At 41.9% G+C, this 19,638-nt stretch overlaps 1 long non-coding RNA gene across 2 annotated transcripts; it reads left to right on the plus strand.

Moving 5' to 3' along the window:
• Window positions 1–619: 619 nt before the first annotated feature.
• LOC106628373 (uncharacterized) lies at window positions 620–19,170 on the plus strand. Of its 2 annotated transcripts, XR_015772306.1 has the most exons (4): window positions 620–669; window positions 13,527–13,581; window positions 18,198–18,318; window positions 19,085–19,170. It is a non-coding gene; the product is annotated as an uncharacterized LOC106628373 (long non-coding RNA). The 2 variants fall into 2 exon arrangements; XR_001331751.2 differs by lacking the exon at window positions 19,085–19,170 and having other exon boundaries at window positions 18,198–18,544.
• The last annotated feature ends 468 nt before the right edge of the window (window positions 19,171–19,638 follow it).

Below are 19,638 nucleotides of genomic sequence, written 5' to 3' on the forward strand. Positions count from 1 at the left end.
ACACAACTTTATGATGTGTGAGCAGACTTCATCCAGTTTCTTTGCCTTTTAATGCAAGAGAAATATTTCAATTAGAAGTGAAATTTCTACTTTTGTGATTCTTAGCTACAGGGGCTGCCAAAACATGGGTATGACTGGAATGGAGAATCAGTGTGGCTGCAATGTGCTTCTTCCCTACTCTTTGGCACTTGGTCACGCTGTGATAAGTGCTGAGCTCTTCTGTATTGTGTAGAGGGGAAATAATCTAGCAGGTCTAGCTTCATAAATTGTAACGTGACAGCCATGTAACAAAAACCCCCACTTAAAAAATATGAATCTTCTTCCTTTTCCAACCTCTGTCATGCATATCTATTGGCTAGGACTTCTAGCTTACCTCCTTTCCTGTCTTCTTAATCCATGAGTATTTTAGGAGCCAATAACTCCTTGTCAGCTGGTACCTATTGCTATATATGCATCAAAGGCAGCTGCCTACTAGAGTTCTGCATGCTTCTGGGGTTATTTAACTAGACATGAGAGTAGATCTTGCATTCCTTGTATGTCACCCATCTGTGAAATTCCTTGCACCAATTTCAACCAGGCTTGCTTTATCACATTCCCTCCTTGCCAGCCTAACAACCTGCTCTGGTCTGTTTCCTGTCCCAACGGGGAAGAGGGGACTATGTCTTTAATGTAAGTTGCCTGACTTCTTATGGTTTTCAGCTTCATTTCTCTTGCTGACCCTCAGACCATCACTGAGCATAGCAGAAAGTGAGACTGGGACCCTTCCAGGCCCTAGCATGTGCACAGGGTGGAGTGAAGAATGATTTCTATGTACTAACCACCCCCAAATCCTGAGACCGACAACCAGCCAGGTCTGCTTATTTCCCAGATGACTTGGGGAAACAACCAGAGAATCCCAGTGGGTACCCTGCTCCATCCCATTGGGAGATTTAATCTTCCTTGTAGATCTGTGGCCTTTGCCAAGCTCCCTGATCTGCATTGTCTGCCAAGGAGGTGACAGGCACCATACACCAGCTGTGATGGACGCAGTGGAACTGAGTGCTATGTGTTTTGATTGGACCCACTTTGACTCCAAAGAAAAGCCCCCAAAACAAATCTTTCAACCTTTGTTTTTTAGATATGCATTTTGTAAATCACTCAGGTGATGGCAAATTTATGTATTTGTATGGCAAATTTATGTTGTGCTGTTAGTATCAAGGAAATCTAATTGAGTGTGTAGATTTTAGACTCCTGACCTCTAAACAGAATGAATTTTTTTAAAGGGGTGTGAAATTACCTGCTCATCTCCATGAGCTGTACACTCTGTTGAATGAAAATGTCCTCCACAAAGACACAGGAAATATGAGGGGTGGGAACTTCCATTTGTCTCAGTCAGTGGTGCCTCCCTTCCCAATGCCTTGTCAGTGCCTGGGGTACTGTGCTAAGCACTGACCCAGTACATTTTAAATCTTGCACTTCACGATTTGCAGAAGGTACCAGGAAGGTGGAAAGGGCTCCCTTGTTGCTGGTTCCCATGAGGAATGGCAGTCACCATCCCCTGGAGATGGTCTCAGGGCAAGGGTTGCCCAGAGCTCACTGAGGACAAAGAAGAGGCAGGGAGGAAAAAGATGAGTTTGTTTACTAGCCTTGGACCTCGTTAGGACTGGGAGCATGTCTGTGTAACTCCAAGTCTTGTCCCTTTTCTCCTCCTCTTTCACACCATTACCCTTTTCCCAGACCTCCCCTGCCTTCCTACACAGATCCAAACTTCTCCCCCATCCCTGTTATATGTGCTATTTATTTAGCTTCAGTGCAATCTGAGCTTTCTGCTCTGTTGGTTTGATGTCTGTCAAACTGCAAGCTCCTTTGACAGAGGCAGACCATGACAACATGCTTCGTTCCTCTTCCTGTTTTTTCCATGCTTTCTGCCGGCGGTCAGGTTTGAACTGACACTGGCTGGTTGTAGGTCAGGTTCAAAAGCATCAAGCACTGTCTGAACATCCCCTCGAGCTATCAGCTCATGTGAAAACAAGTAGTCTAGGAAAACTCTGTGACTGCACAGAATAATCCCTTTTATGACTGAGCTCTTAGGGTTGGCAGGCTTCTCATTTAGTATGGGTTTTCCCACATTTTAGCTTGAAATCCTGCATCCTGTGGTAAAGGACAGGCTTACTAACTTCCCTGCTCTTTTTTTTTTTTTTTAATAAATCATGTCAATTTTTAGTCTGAAATATGGAAAATAGTCACACCTTACCCTTTTTCTCACAGTTTCCTTGGTTGTCTGAAAGCTGCTACCTTGCCCTGCAAGTGGAAGTGGTTATAAGGTGGCAAGAGGGAAGTGTGTGTACATGAAAGATAAATGGGGATCTGCACAGAGAAGTGCTGTGGCAGTGCAGTGGGAACATCCCATATTTTTAAAATGCCAGTTTTAAGAATACTGATTCCCATTTTATTTCCCCAAAATGAATGGGTGCAACAGAGCATCTTGTGGATTTTTTAAGTGATTAAGACACAAATGTGAAGGGAGAGACAAGAGCTACAGCTACAGTGTGTAGGCACTGAGACTGACCCCCCGCTCTCCCAAATTTGTTGTACAGTCTTCTTAGGAGCCGCTTACATAAGTGTTCCCAAATCTGGTGCACACAGCCTACACCGCTGCCCACAAAGTTCCTAACCTTTGTGAGCATGAGGATTTTAAAGTCTTTGTAGGACTGAATATTTAAACAAAGATGAGCTTCTCTGCTGTAGTTGTGGGGGAAAGATTGTTCTGCTTGAGTCAGGGCACACATCTTTAGCCCATTTAATTCAGCATAAGCTTGAATGAGACTCCGCTAATTGACAGCTGCCAAGGATCTTGCTTTTTTTAAAGGAACTTGTGGGGTAAAAGGAAATGATGGTCAGTGGCTTAGAATTCATAATACCCAGCTCCTGTGTGTTTTCAGTATGCGGTATTCATAAGCCATCACTTGATGAATATGGCCTGAAGTGATGCAGACAACTTATTGTAATTTTTTGCTGTGCTCTGTTTGGATTTATTTCCTAGTCAGTCAGATGGGACACCCTACAGACTTAGCACATGCATTTTGAATTTGTAGACTAGTACTTATGCTGAATTAGGAATTCTTTATATTTCAGAGAAGAAATAGCCTAAATTGCCAGAAATAACTGTAATAACAAACTGCTTGTTTCCTGAATCGGGCACATAGCGCAAACAGCCGTAGCCTTGGTGCACCCTGTTTTTTAATGAAAGTAACAGGGATGGGAAACTGTCCAAGAAGAGTTTGTTCCCTTGGTTTGTCTGATTTTCTTTAAAAAACTGTCTGTTACTATGAAGAAATATAATTACAGAATCACTTTAAAACTGTGGGTCTTCTGAAGAGGAAAGTGGATGGGGCTGTATGTAAACATACATACATACAAACCAAAAAGCATGTGGATGCTGAAATTTCTGTTCGATGGGATGTTTTTGGGTGACTCTCCTAATTTTGTTAAACCTGATATATAGAATAGGACTTTCCAGCTGACAGTCACTCCCTTGCTTGTGTGTCTCTTTCAGACATCCTCCTCCGTTATCCTGTCATTTGCTTCACAAAGAATTTTCAGGGTGCTCTGTTCAGGTCAGCAGCTTGGGTGGGTTTGGAGAAGTCTGCTAGCCTTCTGTAGAAGAGCTCACATCAGATGCTTTTATGGCATTTCTCTCTTCAAAGTCCTCACCTCACAAGAAAGTTCTCTCTGACTGTGCCTTTCCTTTCTTTCCAGGACCTTCTGCTTCTCTTTATCATATTTCACACAGGCTGTGAGACTTCCTTCTTTGAACCACCAAAATGTCTATAGTGGTCTGCTTAGAAAGGCTTGTGAATAATAAAGTGCAGGCATAACTTTTCAGGCCTTAGTCTCTGCTGACAAATGTACAGCCTACAATTGTGACAGCAATGATCGAGATGTGAGCAGTAATGCAGAGGTGTGATGTCACATGTGTTTATCACTGTGGGGTAAGGGCTGTCAAAGCACCACCCAATCCCAGCAGAAGCACGGCAGACCTACCTGCATTCCCTAAGCAGCCTAAGAGTTTCTCAGCGTGCACCTTGTTATGAGGAGATCTTGACTTCACTTGGCTTCTGCCAGCTTGAGACAGAAGTTTTTACTTGCCCTGTGGCAGACTGTAGCAAACAATAAGTCTGATTCCCCATGAACATGAGTTTGTGCCAGGCAAACATACCACAGGCTCCCATGACAAAAGTGGTGGCTCATGTTGACTGAGAGCGAGGGAGGGAGGAACCCCGGGAACGATCCCTCTTGTCAGCTGTCCTGTCAATTGTGATCAGTCAGCTGCTGCTTATGATGAAACCGGTCTTTGGGAGATTTCATTCTGCATGGCTGGCCAGCTGGTATGTGTTTCTGTCTGGGCTCTGCAGCCCTGGCCCTCATTTGAGGAGAGAGGTCTTTGTTCTCTATCAAGCTTAAAATAGTTTGGCATCTGCTGGTTTGTGTTGTCTGCTCGACCATTTGTTGCATTAGAGAGCTTCCTTCCAATCACAGCTCCTAAACAGTCTGTTCCCCTGAATGGTTTCTGCTCTAAAAGGTAAAAGTAGATGTGTGCTGCCTGTAAACACCCAAGCCTGCTCTCATTGGAGAGGTGAGGATATTTGCACACAGGAGATTGAAACCAGCTACGAGGCTTTGCTTCTGATTAACTGTTTGGTCACACTACAATTTCTTACCACCAGGGCATGATAGTGATGAAAAGTACAAGTTGTGTAATCCATACTTCCACTGCTTTGCAGGCATCAGAGCTGACGGACAGAAAAGACTGGTAGCGATTAGATCTGCAGCAGTGATTCACAGCCCAGGATTATAGTTTCTGCAATTTGCTAGACTTTGTACAACCCAAATATCAGATAACAATTTACATTTTCCATGGAATGCTGTCTCAAGAACATATTGATTTATGCTGCATCAGATTACTCAGGGGCTGGAGAAAGCCAAAAGGAGAATTTTACTTTTTTCCTGCTGACATTTGAAGAACAGGATTACACATCTTCACACCTAGCCCTGTGTAACCTTCAGCAACCAGCCTTGGAAAGTCGCTTAAGAATTATAATTTTTTAAGCTTTCTTTAAACAGTTAAGAACTCTCTTCAAATCCCTTGAAGGCAAGCATTAGTCTTTTCCTGCCACCTTTGCTGCAAGCACTATGTGTATTGAGGTGGGGAAAAAGATGGAAAATTTGCCCTCTGGGTTCAGCATCGCTGTCTCTGCCTCAGATGGATCCAAGTGTGCTCATTTGCATCCCTGGACTCAGTGATCAAACCTGGCTAGAAAAGCTGCCATCTTTAGTGTCAGCAAGCTGCCTGGAGAAGTGTGGGTACTGCTCACATGGGCTTTCTGAGATTTGGGTGTGATCAGTCATGCCTTGCCCTCTCTACTGGCGCTATCAGTTGTAGCACTTGGTCTGCACCACATTGATGGGAAAGTGGCCCTGCCATTGCACAGCCTGCTGCTCCCACCCTCTCAGTGTAGTTAATGCTGCAGAAACCAGACTTCCAATGTTTCATTTTTTTTAAATTATTTTTTTTCAATTTTCATTTGCCATTACTCTCAAATGAAACAGTTTCCAGCAGAACAAATTAAACTGAGACATTAAAAATCTTAATGTTCAGGCACCTTCTTGAATGTATCCAATTTTCTGTGTTCCCCAAGAAACAGAGTTTTGAAGCAGCGAAAATCCGTGGGCAGCATCAGTGCTCAGTAACTCCCCAAAATCAGGCCACTCTTGTTTGTGTGCCTAGTTCAGCCATCGGATTTTGGCCTCGAATCTAACATGTGTGTGGGGATGAGTGGGGAGGGGGAAGCTGAGATATTTTTTTTTTTAACTTCTCAGCTGCTTTGCTTAGAAGCCACAGACTGCTCTTTGTAAGCGTGCAGCTGTGGCTAGTCCGTCACACAGTATTTTATTTTAGGATGAGACAAGCACCGAGTCAATGTATCTCCTATTGTTACTTGTCTGTCACCCTATGTTAGCAGAATTCAATGCACGCAGTGCTCACCAAGGAGATGTGGCATTAGAGATGCATATGCAGATTAAGGCTCTCCAGATGTGTTGCACTGAAAAGTTCAGAGCCTGGAGCATGCAGCAGTTACTTTTCCTCCCCTTGGAATCTCTATAATTCAATGAGGCACCACAGACTCGATAATCTCAAAAGAAGTAATAGCCTTTGCCACAGCAGGTCACTCTCTGATGCAATGGGAGGAGACATCTTTGCAGGGCTGTGCCAGGAGTTATGCAATCTAAAATGTCAGCTTGAAACATGTCCAAGCAGTACCCAAGAAATAGCTGCAGCATTGAACACTCAGGTGCTAGAGTTGCTTGGGTACTCGGAGAATATGGAAGCTCAGCAAAATTACTCTTTTCGTGCCTGAGAAAACAATGGCACTTGAAGAAATTGAGCTATTGAGAGATTCACTTTGCAAGGAAGGAGATGGAAATTACCTAATTGTTTCAATGTACTAGAAGAGGAATCTGTATCTTGGTAGGGAAAACTCCTTTTTGTAATTGTGTTGTTAAACCCCAAATCTCTCTTCAAGAAGGGATGCCATGGGTCTGTCTGGGATCAGTGAACTTTCTGCTCACTTCCCAATGTTATTGTGGGGTACATATGCCATCTTTCAAGAAGGACGGTGCTGTGTGGGCTCCTGTAGCATTAATCTTAAGTCCTATCTTGCTTCCCAGTTTCACCTCCTTAGCATACTCCATTGCAAGAGCCAAGCATTGGAACCCTGTGTGAAAAAGGATTTTGGGCTAAGATGTAGATTGTAACGAGCCCAGATTTGATGCTCCCATAATATCAGTCTCAGTTTTGCAGCATAGGCATTTTTCTAGCTACAAAGGATTTGGCAGGGTAATGAAACTGCTCTACGGGGAAAATGTTTCTGTGATACTTGATTCTGTATACCAGATATTACAGAAACATTTCTCACTAGAGAAACTATTCCAATAGTAACTAATCCAAATGTTTCATCTCAGGCATTTGTTACCCTTCACCAGTTCTTTTACAGGGTGCACAGAACTATAGGCAACATTGAACTGCTAGAAAGGAGGGCATGGACAAAACGTCAGTGCAAAGTCAGCAAAAGTAAAGAATTAAAGAAATAATACCAAATTAAACTGGGCTCAGAAAACCAGAAAAAAAAACTCAAAAAAAACTGGACTCTGGCAGCCATTTAGGCGATGCAATGGTGAACCCCAAATATGGTATAGTGAATCTTAGAAATAGTCACCAATTGTGGCTGCTAGTCCATACACTGATGCCTCATTATTGGTAACAGCCATAGCAGAAAGTCTGATTTTCCTTGGCTTATTCAGAAAAATCAGTGGAAGGGCTTCAGCCTGCTCCTGACAGTCTTGCAGACCAGAGAGTTGCCCATCTTTGGAGGAGGTCTGTGTAGCATTGTCTCACATTCAACAGCTCCTTTTTCAGGCTATAATTTAAGACCAAAAGGGAACTCAAGCTATGACAAAACAATTACTAAAGAGGATTTCTGGAGGTGGTAGATGGTGGAGGAGGAAGACCACCCAGGACAGTTTATGCTGTTTATGTGGATCGGTCTGTGGTGCTGCATGGTGTAGAACAGGCAGAGGGAGGTCTTCTAAAATTCATCCAAAGCTCTGGCACAGGAACTTGGGTAATTAAACATGACAGATTAGAGTTAGGTTGCATCATTGGCAGACAGGTACTCAACAACAGAAATGACTTGAGAAAAGAGATGTAAAAGACACTAGTCCATAAATGTGATGTGTCTTTTCTCCCATGATGAGTTATAAAGGGATGCACCAATTGGGGATTGGACTGCAGGTAAGAGGCTGGGTGACAGGGGGCTTTGTGTGGAAGGACGTAAAAAGACATGAAATGACATTTAATTCCTAAACTTTTCTTATGCCTTTTCATTATCCAAAGTGAACCTGAGAGATTCAAAACTCTGGTGGATACTTTTTTTGACTGCAATTCAGGGACTGAATTACAAAGTAGAGATAATTCATATGATTTTTAATGCCAATTGATTGGCAACTCACAGTAGCTAAGCTTTTTGAATGATTAGTTTGTAAATTCATTGTCTGAATTTGTTTTCAGAAACACTCCCTGATGTGATTAGAAACATGGGAATGAATTCATAGTTAGAATGTATAATAATAATAATAGTTAGAATGACCTATTTGCAAATAATTTCTTTAAATAAAAAATTGAGTTGATTTAAAGAGAAAACAACTTTCTTGTAGTGAATTATTTGCTCATATCTGTTTCTGAGGTTTCTCATCTCCTTCTATAGATTTCTAAGCCTTTATGCATGAGTCACTAGTGATATGATGAAACAAGGGATTTGCATTAAATAAAAATTTCCTCCATCTTTTTAAGACACGTTTCATCGCTTCTGTGCTTCTATCTTTTCTCTCTACAGCAAATCAGAATAGAAAAAAACACGTATAGACTTTATACTTAATGATATCCTGTGCAGTTGTTTGTTCCCACCAGACATCCATATTATTCATACTGTTATTTTTGAAGCTGTTACTGATCAAGAGATTTTAAAATATTTTTTTCATCAGCAACATGTACACTGTTTTAGGGACATGTTTTGGAGAGTTTGCTTTCTATGGCAAAGTTCCTCATCAGAGGATCTCTCTGGAAATTCTAATGTGTGATTTTTATTCTTTTCCAAAGTGTCTTTTTTTTTTCCATAGAAGACTGACAGTAACTCAGTCTCCAGTTATCTGTTTATATAGTTTCTAACTGCATTACTTTCATAATGATATGCTGTATGTGCTATGCATGGATCCAAAAATACCACAATACAATAAATTAGAGAAAGATGATGATTGATTTAAGAGACCTACTATTTTTATCACACTCTGCTACTGGCACACTAGGAATGCAGTTTTAACCAGGCATTCCACTCCTATCAATATCTTTTAGATAAGCTTTAAATAACCACTGGAAAAACACTCTGGACAGCTTTATGAAGATAATAACAGCAATTAAATCATGATTCTTTGGGGAGAAACCCTTAGCAAACCACAGATGAAAATTTCTCCATGAGATCTTCTCAGCCATGTGTGCAGAGGCAGAGAAACCCACCACACAGGCAGGATCAATAGAGCCCCTTGTTGGGCTGCAGCTGGCATCACACCCCAGCAGGTGTGCAGGATTTGGGCCACGTGCCTCTGTCAGATCCCTGTGCTCCTGCCTGCCTCTCTCCCCATCCTTCTGGCAGCTGGGGGGGACTGCCCCACTCCTCCCCCTGGCAACCGGCAGCTGTGCAAGGGCTGCAAGGAACCCCACTCCCTCCACACACAAGGATTGCTCTTTATGGCAAAAGCAGGGACTGGCTGCCTGGGCATGGACAGTATCCATGTGCCAAATGCTCTGGGCTGGGCCTTGGGAGTGCCCCCTGTTCAGCCAAGCACTGTACAGAACCTTCCCCAGGTACTGCCTTGCTGACTGCCAGGGTGGATTTTTTGCATAGTTTCTTTCATTCAGGGATGGATTGCAAGTCAAACAGCTACAAATGCCCCACTCTAGTGGTCCATCACTTGTCTTCTGGTGGATTATGCCAGGTTTAAGGCATGAGCAGCTCTGACTTGTAGGCTTGAGGACTCTGCAGTGGGACCCACAGCTTTGCAGGAGGCTTTTTCTTCACAAATTGTAAGGATAGGCACTGTCATTTAGCGCCTTTGGGTTTTCTCCCTCTATCCTCTTTGAAGGGTTGCCCCTACTCAGAGCTAATAGCAGCAAATATGTGATAGTTCCACCCTAGAGACAGAGAATGGACCATCCACAGGAGTCTGTGCTGGCTCTGGCTGGCACAATGGCTATGAGAGAAGCAACATCCCCATACCCTCCACACACAATCCCAGTGGAAGAGCGTTGCTGTGAACAACAGGTGCTGCATGTATCCTAAAATGCCTATTGGACTGACAGTGATGAGACATAGTGGAGTCCTATCTTTGCCTGGGACTAACAATCTGAGAGCCTTACCTCTGGTGAAGTACTTGGCACTGTTCCTCAAGGGATGGGTGAATCCTGTCATTTGCTCTTTATTGTCCCTAGGATAGTGGTGGAAGAGGTACTCACCATCTGGCCAATCTCCCAGGTTTCTTAGTCTCTGGGTTCCCCTTGGGGTTAATGTCCTGCTGTTCTCCAACATTTTATGGGGAGGTTCTGGCTATTCCAGCCAGCAGCTTGGGCTGCAGACCACTTTCTCACTGCTGCCAGTCAGTAGCTAATGAATGGCTGGAATTTGCACAGAGGACAAGTAACAGCACTGGGAGTGCACCCCTGACTTTTCCTCCTCTGGATGCTGCAGCCCCGCAGAAACAGGGAGAGCAATGACAAGTTGCAATCTTGCTTCAGGCCTTACGTGAGCACATATGCAGAACTGTGGAAAGAGACTTTGTGAACCAGAAAAGCTTTGATAGAGAAAGAGGAGAGACCATCATGAGCAGAGTGGGAATACCTCAAAAGCATGAATAGCTGCTCCTGGTGGGTACAATTACCTAAGTCACTGCTTCATTTGTATTCCTCCCCATACCCAGCCAAGTGCTCACCACTTCATGGTGGCCTCCCAAATGTCCTAAAAGTTGTCACTTTGCTAGCTTCCTCCAGGAATAAATAACCTGAGCAACTAACATGGATTTGTGGCTATCTGAGGACTGCTATTTTTGTGGGAAAAAGCTCGGCATTATGCATGTAGACAGTGAGCCAGCAGTGGAGCCAAAGTGAGGAATAATGGTGCCTTTAGAGCTTCTTTTCCTAATGCCTGCCATTAGGGTTTTAAGTTCTGAAAGGAGCTTATTGCTTTCAGGCAGGACTGTTTTACCACAAGAAAACTGGAAAAAGAAGGAAGAAAGAAGAGGGAGGGGAGAGGAAAAAAAGGAGTCTTGCATTGTATAAAAACAATTGAGACAGTGGCAAGTGGAATTGGTTACTAATGATCTGTGGCTAAGAAAGCATTAAACACATTCAGACTCCAGCCTCTGTGATGATAATACTCGGTGGGTGAGAGGAAGGCGACGTGAATGTCAGCGAAGTAGGAAAGAGCTCTAGTCCTGCTGCAGCGTGGTGTGACTCTGCCAGCCCGGTTTCCGCGCTCAGCCGGAGCCTGGCTGCCTCATGCCCGCTGGGTGCCAGTGATGCTGTCCTACATCAGCAATCAGCAACTGCTCTCCTGGCTGCTCCTTTTGGAAAGGCAAACAAACAAGTTTTTGTCTAATATCTGTCCGTTTCCTCTGGAGTCCTGCCGGGAGCTCATTTGAAAGTGGGTTGTAGGGAGCCTCACTGCAGCAGGGAAGAGTAGGTGTTACTGCTGCAGGAGCTGCTGGATAAAATTCTATGGCTTGCCTTACACAGGGGGTCAGGCTACGTGACTGTTGTAGCACTTCTTGCTGCCCTTAAGATCCGTGTCACTGTCTGCTTCGGCAGGGCTGGCTGACAGCCTAGGGGCTATAACACAGGTTGTTTTTTTTGTGAAATGTTGGTGTTTTGTTCTTCCCACTGCCTGTGACTTTAATTTATACTGCTCAGAAGAGTCTATCTTATGCACTAGGTTCATACAAACTCTTTTATTTAACTCTTGTTTTAAATATTTTTGATGACAATACTTTTGTTGCCACAGCCTCTGTGGCCACATGTCTCTCATCCTGTCAGGAGACCCTTTTCCCTGTACAGCTCTTCTGAGTAGCCTGTCCTGAGAGTGTCCCTGCCCTATGCCAGTGTCCCTGCATTGCTCAGCCCTGCAGCTAATAGCAGGGCAGTAGGAAGAGCAATTTTTCTGTGATCTTTTTGTTTTCTGCCAGCAGATGTGTCAGTCAGCAGTGAGGAAGGTGGAGGCAGGGGTGTCTGCTTTCCCAGCTTTGCAGACAGGCATGGCTGCCCTGGAGTTGCACAAGGATAAGTGCAAAATCCGGCTCATGTTTCTGTGTCAGCCACTGCATCCTCAGGTAGGAGAAAAGCTCATAAATAGGTCCCAGTAACACTTCACAGTTCACACAGTGAGGTGCTGCCAGACAGACAGGTTTTGTGTCAAAAACTCAGTCCAGTCCCAAAAACTGAGAACATCTGGATGATTTCCTGTCCAAGGTTCACCCCTGCAAGGTGGCCAGGCTGGCTGTATTTCATGAGCCAAAAGTGAAAGAATACAGTGCTTAGGTAACCAGGCTCCATTTGGAGATACTAGTTTTATTATTTTGCTAAAATATCCTCTAGTTTGATTGCTTCAGTCACAGGCTCCCTTGTTTATTTGCTCTGCTGCTAAACTGTGATTTCTGAAATCACTCCCTGTTGGGCCTTTTATAATTCTCAGCTTCCCTAATAACCTTAATTTTCTGTTACAATTTTCTTTTTCAGTGTTAACACCTACTATTTTGTTCTTCTTTGTAAACTGGAAACTCTTATGGCAAGCCTCTCTTTAGTAAAGTGGTTGTGGTGAACTGACATATCCTAAAAAAATCCTGTGCTCATATGGAGCTGAGATACTGAGGAAATTTGAAAGATGTGTGAAACACTTTTCTATTAAAACAATGAAAAATAATTTGTCTTCAGTAATATTGCGTAGGAAATTTAACAGTTAAAAATGGTATGGTCATTCCAGTCAGACTGCAGCTTTTGACCTTGCTTGTATATCTGAATTATTAAGGAAGAAAATGAGAAATACATTATACATAATTTTTAATGTAATTAATATAAATTTATTTAACTTTTTATGTGGTAAGTAATACAACTATATGACCTAGTATACAGTGGCATGTTCTTCACTCACTAGGAAAGCATTTTTTCTGGGAAATCTTCTCCTTATGCTGTGTGATATGTGAGGCCTAGCTGTGCTAGTTCTTACCATCTCACCAGAATAAAATTTAGTTTTTCTTTAAGAGATGGGACATTTTTTGTGTTGCAGATAAAATCAGCCTCAGCTGTACCATACTACATTTCTGCATGAAATTGTTACCATCTTGGTCTCATTCGCTCCTTTAAATGTAGTGAAAACCACCTGACAGTCCCAGGCACCACTCAGTTTATAGTGAGGGTGCAGCAGTCAGAACTGGCTCCCAAGATGGAATACTGCATCAGTGTAAATCTTGGCATGACACCAGTGGCATGACTCTGGATCTGCCTCAGTGGATGTTAGAGGATATTTCCTTCTTCGGAGAGTTCTCACGGTCTTCAACAGAAGAGCTGTCCTGTGGGACACAGGTTTAACTACTTTTGCTATCTCTTAGGAAAATTATTTCCTTGACAGGGATTTTATCTGGAGTGGATTCCCTCTTCCAGTTGTTTGGTATCATAACCAGCAGAGGAAGAGACTTCCCATGGCATCTTCCATAATAGAAAGATGATACAAGGAATTGGAGTGCAGAGGATAATGCAAAAACAAGACATAATGAAAGCAGTCTTTGTACAGGATGGAAGTCGCTTCTTTCCTAGCAGGCACTCTGAAAACAGCTACCTTCAGCAAAGTTCAAATACTCTTACCTCATGTGCCTTTTCTTCATTTTCACAGGTCCACCATTGATGTAAAAACTGACTCCTAAGAGTGTAATCAACCCAGTTATGAGGTAGGCTGAATGTTCATGATTAATTATTTGTACCAGTGTACCAAGGAGGTCCAATTCAAGGACTGTGGACGTGAAGACACAGATACAGAACAACACAAAGTCCTTGTTCTACAAAACAAACTCTTCATATTTCGAACAAAATATGCTAAGTGGTACAGATCCCTATTCTGAAAAGCTCATCTCTTTTTTATTTAAGTTTACCTCTTTAAGTTTAGCTTTATTTGCCACTTTCTGCTCCTTGCAGTGGATGGACAGTGATCAACCATTTCCTGTCCACTGACTCTACACCATCACAAATTTTCAGAACTGTATAAACCATACCATAGTTTATCATAGCCGGTCTTTCTCTGAGCTCTTGCCACCTCAGATGTGTTCTTTGTGTCCTTTTGTTGGGATGAGGTGATCCTAACTGAAAAAATATCAAAGATGCAGATGAACAGAGTCATAATTATGTTTTGTCTTGTTTTTTTTACTGGCATTTGAGTTGTTTTTTTAAGTGCTTCTGAGCCAAACTGATGCTTCTGTGGAGCTGTCTATTGTAACCTTGAGCGTCTGCTACTGAATGGTAATCGTCACCTCAGAGTCCACAATTTTATTTCACTGTGAAGGGTATTTGTTTTATTGTAAGTGCAGAACCTTTCTGTTTCATGTCTTTTGACCCTTTAGGTGTCCCTGCCAGGTCCTTCCCACTTATGCTATGGCTGCTCAGTTTCTTTAAAAAACATTAATGGGAGAATTTACCCGAAGAATTTTGAACATCCAGTTGTATTTTATTTGACTGGCTCACCTGACCCATATGTTAATTAACTTGAAAAAACTCAAGTGGATTTTACAAGGCACAATGTCCCACTACAGAACTGACATTGGCTCTTTCATATAAGTTGCATTCAGACACATATTTGTCCTTTATTGTAGCCTTTACATATTTGTGCACTGGAGTTACAAGCTTGCAGGTCTGTAGCTCTCCAGATCCTCACTGGCATCATATTTGCTAACTCTCAGTGCTCAGCACCTAAAAATCAACATGGGAAGTTAATTACCCCTATCAGTGATTCAGCCCTTAATTCCTCGAGTTTTCTCAGAACTCTTGATAAATACCATCCAGTCCAGACAACTCATTAACACTTGTGTTAACATCACAACAGCCTCTCCACATTCAGACGGATCCTCTGCAGTATTGCCTTCAAAAAATCTTCTAGTGAGGAAATATGAGCAGTTTCTTCTACAGTGATCCTAGAAGCACAGAATCACAGAATGATTTGGATTTAGACCTTAGAGATTATCTAGTTCCAACCCCCCATGCCATGGGCAGGAGCACATGTCACTAGAGCAGAATGTCCAGAGCCCCATCCAACCTGACCTTGAACACTTCCAGGAGTGGGGCATCCACAGCTTCTCTGGGTAACCTACTTCAGTGCCTCAACACCCTCATGACAAAGAATATTTTTCTAATATATAATCTTAACCTGACATCTTTCAGTCTGAAGCCATTCCTCTTAAGTCCTGTCATAAAAGTCTCTCTCCATCTTTCTTGTAGGCTCCCTTCAGGTACTAGAAGGCCACAGTGATGCAGGTATTCTTATACCCTGAGTATTCAGCCTGTCAGTGGGCTCCACAGACTGCCTGGAGGGCTTTTTTGCTCTGATGTTGATAATTCCTGTGGAAGAGGAATTTAGTATTATGTTTGATTGCTCCAGCCAAATGTTCTTCAAACTTTTTTTTTTTTTTTTTCCCCAGCTTGCCTAATTATATTTTTGCATTTAGTCTGCCAGGTTTTATGATCCTTTTTATTTTCTTCATTTGGATACAGCTTCTGCTTTTTGAATGATGCCTTCTCAATTCTAATCAACTCTTTTACTTCCCAAATCTTTAGTTCACTGCTCCATCACTCCTGTTTTTTTTATTGTTTCTCAAGTTTTTCCTAACAGACAGTGTGTGCTGGAGCTCTGCTTTTAGTAGGATGTTCTTTGGTAGTCCCTGTGCTATCCATAAGCATGCTGTTCTCCCAGATAACTCATTTAGTTTCTTTGTAAACAAGTTTCCTCATTTTCATATACTTCAATTTCTTGAAATTTAGCCCACTTGTAGTGGCTTTTTGATCTTTGTTGCTCCAAAGAGTATATTTGATCTAAGTATATTATGGTCATTGATTTTCAATGATGGTTTTCCTATGAACTTTTGAACCAGAACCTACATAGTCTTTACTGTCATGACACAAAGTATTTTGAAATCCTGAGATGAAAAGATTTTTCAGGTGACAAAGAGACAGCTCAGGTACATGAACCAGTGTCAGTGGGATTGATTTGAAGGTGAAATGGTAGAAGAGGTTTAAGAATATATTTTTTGAAGTATTCAAGTGTTATGGAATTTATCAGAGATCAGCAAAGAGGGCAGTGTGGAAATGGAATGACTTAGGCTAATATCACTGGAGGAGCAGAACTGAGGTCAGTAAGATACCATAGAGTGACTTCAGTATTGAGAACAAGCAGAGGAGAGGAAATGATGGACCAGGAGGGTAATTTTTGGTAGCAGCACTTAGAGTGGACTTGAGGAGTAATCAAGCAATGTTTTGGTTTGATGGTGTGGCATGAGGAGATAATATGACCTTTCTCCATACTAATTTGTTTGTACAAAAACAAAGCTGCTTCTATGCAAACTAGGTGAACATCTTGAAGGCATTTGGACAACTGGGCCCCTGTCTGAAGGGGTTTATATATTAAAAAAAGATTAAAACCTCAGAAAATATTAAAGGATTAATGCATGAGAGAAATTTGGGATCAGGAGTTGTGAGTGGTGCTAATGGTCTTGAAAATATACCAGAGTCCTGCCATACTATATTACTTGTGCCATACTGCTTAGAAGATCCTCTAGGAAAATTAGCAGAACCTCAGGTCAAGATGGTAGCAAAAGGCTAATCCTTCAATTAATCAAATCATTGCAGATGAACTTTTTATGCAAAGGGAGCAGGGAGTTTTGCATTACTGTTTTGAACATGTAGGCTTTATTCACTGAGGAAATGTAATCATCAGTCCAGGCAGTGCTTTTCTCCTTGCCTCCCAGCCACTAGCTTAGAAATAAATGTGTGCAGAATGGATGTGTGTGGTAGTAGCTATATTCTTTCCCTCTGATTTATTTGGTCCCATACACGCTGAATACATCAGGCATTTGTTTAAGTGTATCTTTCTGGGTAACTGTGGACTGGAGGAATATTGAACTTGGTATAATACGAATCTCTCAATAAATAAAAAGTCTCCCACTAAATCTCCCTTTATAAAGGCTGAGAAGAGAGATCTGTAGCATTCCACCTGCGTATGAATCGATTTCAATCAGCCTTTAGGAGGTTTCAGGCTGTGTTAGCTGTAGGATAGCACAGCACAGCAGCGAAACTGCCCTCACATCCCTTATTGACAGGTTTGTTATGAAACATGGAATATTTAGATTGAGGAGATTCATCCCAGTACTGCAGATGCCCAGCCCTGTTATCTTCATTTCAAGTCTTCTCTAATGCTATCCGCAAGCACACCAGCTTCCCCATCATATGCAAAAGGATACTAACTTCTCCAGACAGGCCTTTTCTGCAAATTAACTAGCTCTTTAAGAGAGGGAGACTGAGGGGGATATTTTCTGGTTACTTTTTTTTAAGGACAGTTTCTGTATTTAGGAAAATGGGCCAACCTTCCCATTTCAGAATCCTCTGACTCAGATATGGGCGAGGTGAGAGGTTAGAGGCCTCGTTGTTAATGAGTGAGGCAGCCTCTGATTTTTACACTAATTGAAGCATTTACATTTTTCAGCAGAACTAAAATGCAAAACTAACACATTCCTTGGAGATTTATAACCCCACAATGGATTCTCCTATCCTCTCTCCCTTAATTATGCCAAATTATCTGAACTCTCATGAAGAAGAAAGAAATTAATATTAATATTCCATTTAGAATATACTCTAAAATGCAGTAGAAAATGGAGGCAATAATAATGATAAAGAGGGTAGCTAAGATGATTTGGAATGTATAATCTTTCTTCTCTTCATTGCAGCTTTCTTACACTAGAGCAAGCCAGGAAAACTAGGTCTTGCATTCATTTAGCAAAGCAATTTTTTTCTGCATTAACTTCCAGAATATAAGTAAAAGCTTAGTAAAATATTATTCTGTCTGTTAAACATAATATTTTGGCCCTGTGCCTTGATCAGAAAAAATAATAGGGATAAAAGAAATTGGATAACTTTTTTTGAATAGTGTTTGTATATGGAGGGGCAAATATACAGGTGTGACTCATCACTGGAGAGTAGACAGGAAAAATAGCTAGAAGAAAAGAGCAGCTATAAACTGGACATGAGAGATTATAGTTTAAATTGAAAGAAAGGAGGAAATTACAGTTACCAGAAGAGGAAACAGTGGGGTCAAACTAATAAAAAACTGCAAATGTTGAATTTGTGTCTATGACCTCTCCACTGTAGGTCAGTGAGAGAGAGAGTCTACTTGCATGAAATTGGCAGAGAGGTGCCACAGAGAAGGGTGGAAATGGGAAAGGTGAATGTCTCTTCCTTTGGATGGTAGGGTCAAAGTACCTGGTAAATGTCTGATTGGCCACTGACTGACTTCTCTTGTGTGTTACAGGTTTGTAATTGGCCTTTCCTGCTCCGAGATGGCCCCAGCTGCTGTGCCATGTTCCTGGCTCCCAGCTCTGAGGTGCTGACTACAGGTCTCCCGCTGCCCTGGAAGTTTGTAGTTACAGGATGTGAGTGGAGGATTGGTTTATTTTAGGTTTACAAGTATCCTAGGATGAAAACCGGCCTTGAGAAATGGTTCTTGATAGTGGGATACCATTCACACTGAACACAAAAGTAAGCCCAGCTTCAGATTTAAAATTCAGAGCATATTACATATCCGAGTCCCATAACCACTTCTACATTTTGTGCTGTGTAAATTTGTTCAGTGTTTCCATTCACTGAGAGAAGTCAGGGACTTCCAAAGAACCCACCACTTGTCAGGATGCTGGCTTACATACACCTGCTTTGTCGCTTCACTGTGGGCTATGATTAAAGCTATGTTATCCCATGAAGTAATGTTTGATTCCTCGGACAGTATTTTGTGTCAAGACTGTAACTTTTTAAAGGTGGGAGGGATATGGAGTAATTCTACTCTCCTGTGCTTATAAACCCCTTTTTTCTCACTGCTTTAGTACAATGTTTGCAAGTTGTTGTAAGGGTGGAAGACATCAATTACAGTGGTGCCCACTTGCTTCCCTGCAAAGCTGTTGCACAGGGCATCACATATTGGGCCTGAGGATAGATTGTGGGTGACAAGACTGTCATATTAAAAAGAACCCCAACACAACCAACCAAACAAACAAAAAAAACAAACAATAGAGAATGATACTAAAAATAGTGAACAGACTTGAGCTCAGCTGTGAATTAAAAAGCACTTTTTACTGTTTCTTTTTAGCTTGAAAACAGCCTTTACTGTTTTTGTAACAATTTTCCTGCTCTGTTTTGTTTGATCAGATTTCAGAGGCTCAAGACATGTCTGTAAGAAGTATTGAGGCATGGAGAAATGTATAGAAACTGGTCATGGTCTACATACAATCCAGCTGCTCAGGACTGTGCATCACTGCACAGAGTGGTGTGTACAATTCTGGTGTAGCTGGGGTAAACCGTGTGTTGGATATTTTGGGTTCATTTTCCAAATAGAGCTTCTGTGGAAGGAATTTGTGTTTCTCAGCCTTCTCCAACAAGACAAAATATTTGGGAAGGAACACTAGCTCCCAATGAAGTGTTTTGTTGTTCTGTTCAATATAGCAACATTCAGTCTCAGGAAAAGCAATTTTGTGATTCTGCCTCCTTGGTTTTATTTAAAAGTCGGAAAAAAACCCCAAATCAAACCAAAACGCATGGCTAAAGACGTTAGTAGCAGCTACAGGTTTTTTGTGTGAATGTGTGTTTAGAATAGTTACTAGTGAATATGTGACCTTTAAACATAATGGAATGGGGAAACTAGATTTTATTTCTATTAGTCAGATGTAACAATCAAGAACAGTTGCAATCCACCCTTGAGAAAC

This window comes from Pseudopodoces humilis, chromosome 3, assembly GCF_049639895.1.
Source record: "Pseudopodoces humilis isolate 2021_Gansu_Grassland_sample_001 chromosome 3, ASM4963989v1, whole genome shotgun sequence".
Taxonomy (NCBI): domain Eukaryota; kingdom Metazoa; phylum Chordata; class Aves; order Passeriformes; family Paridae; genus Pseudopodoces; species Pseudopodoces humilis.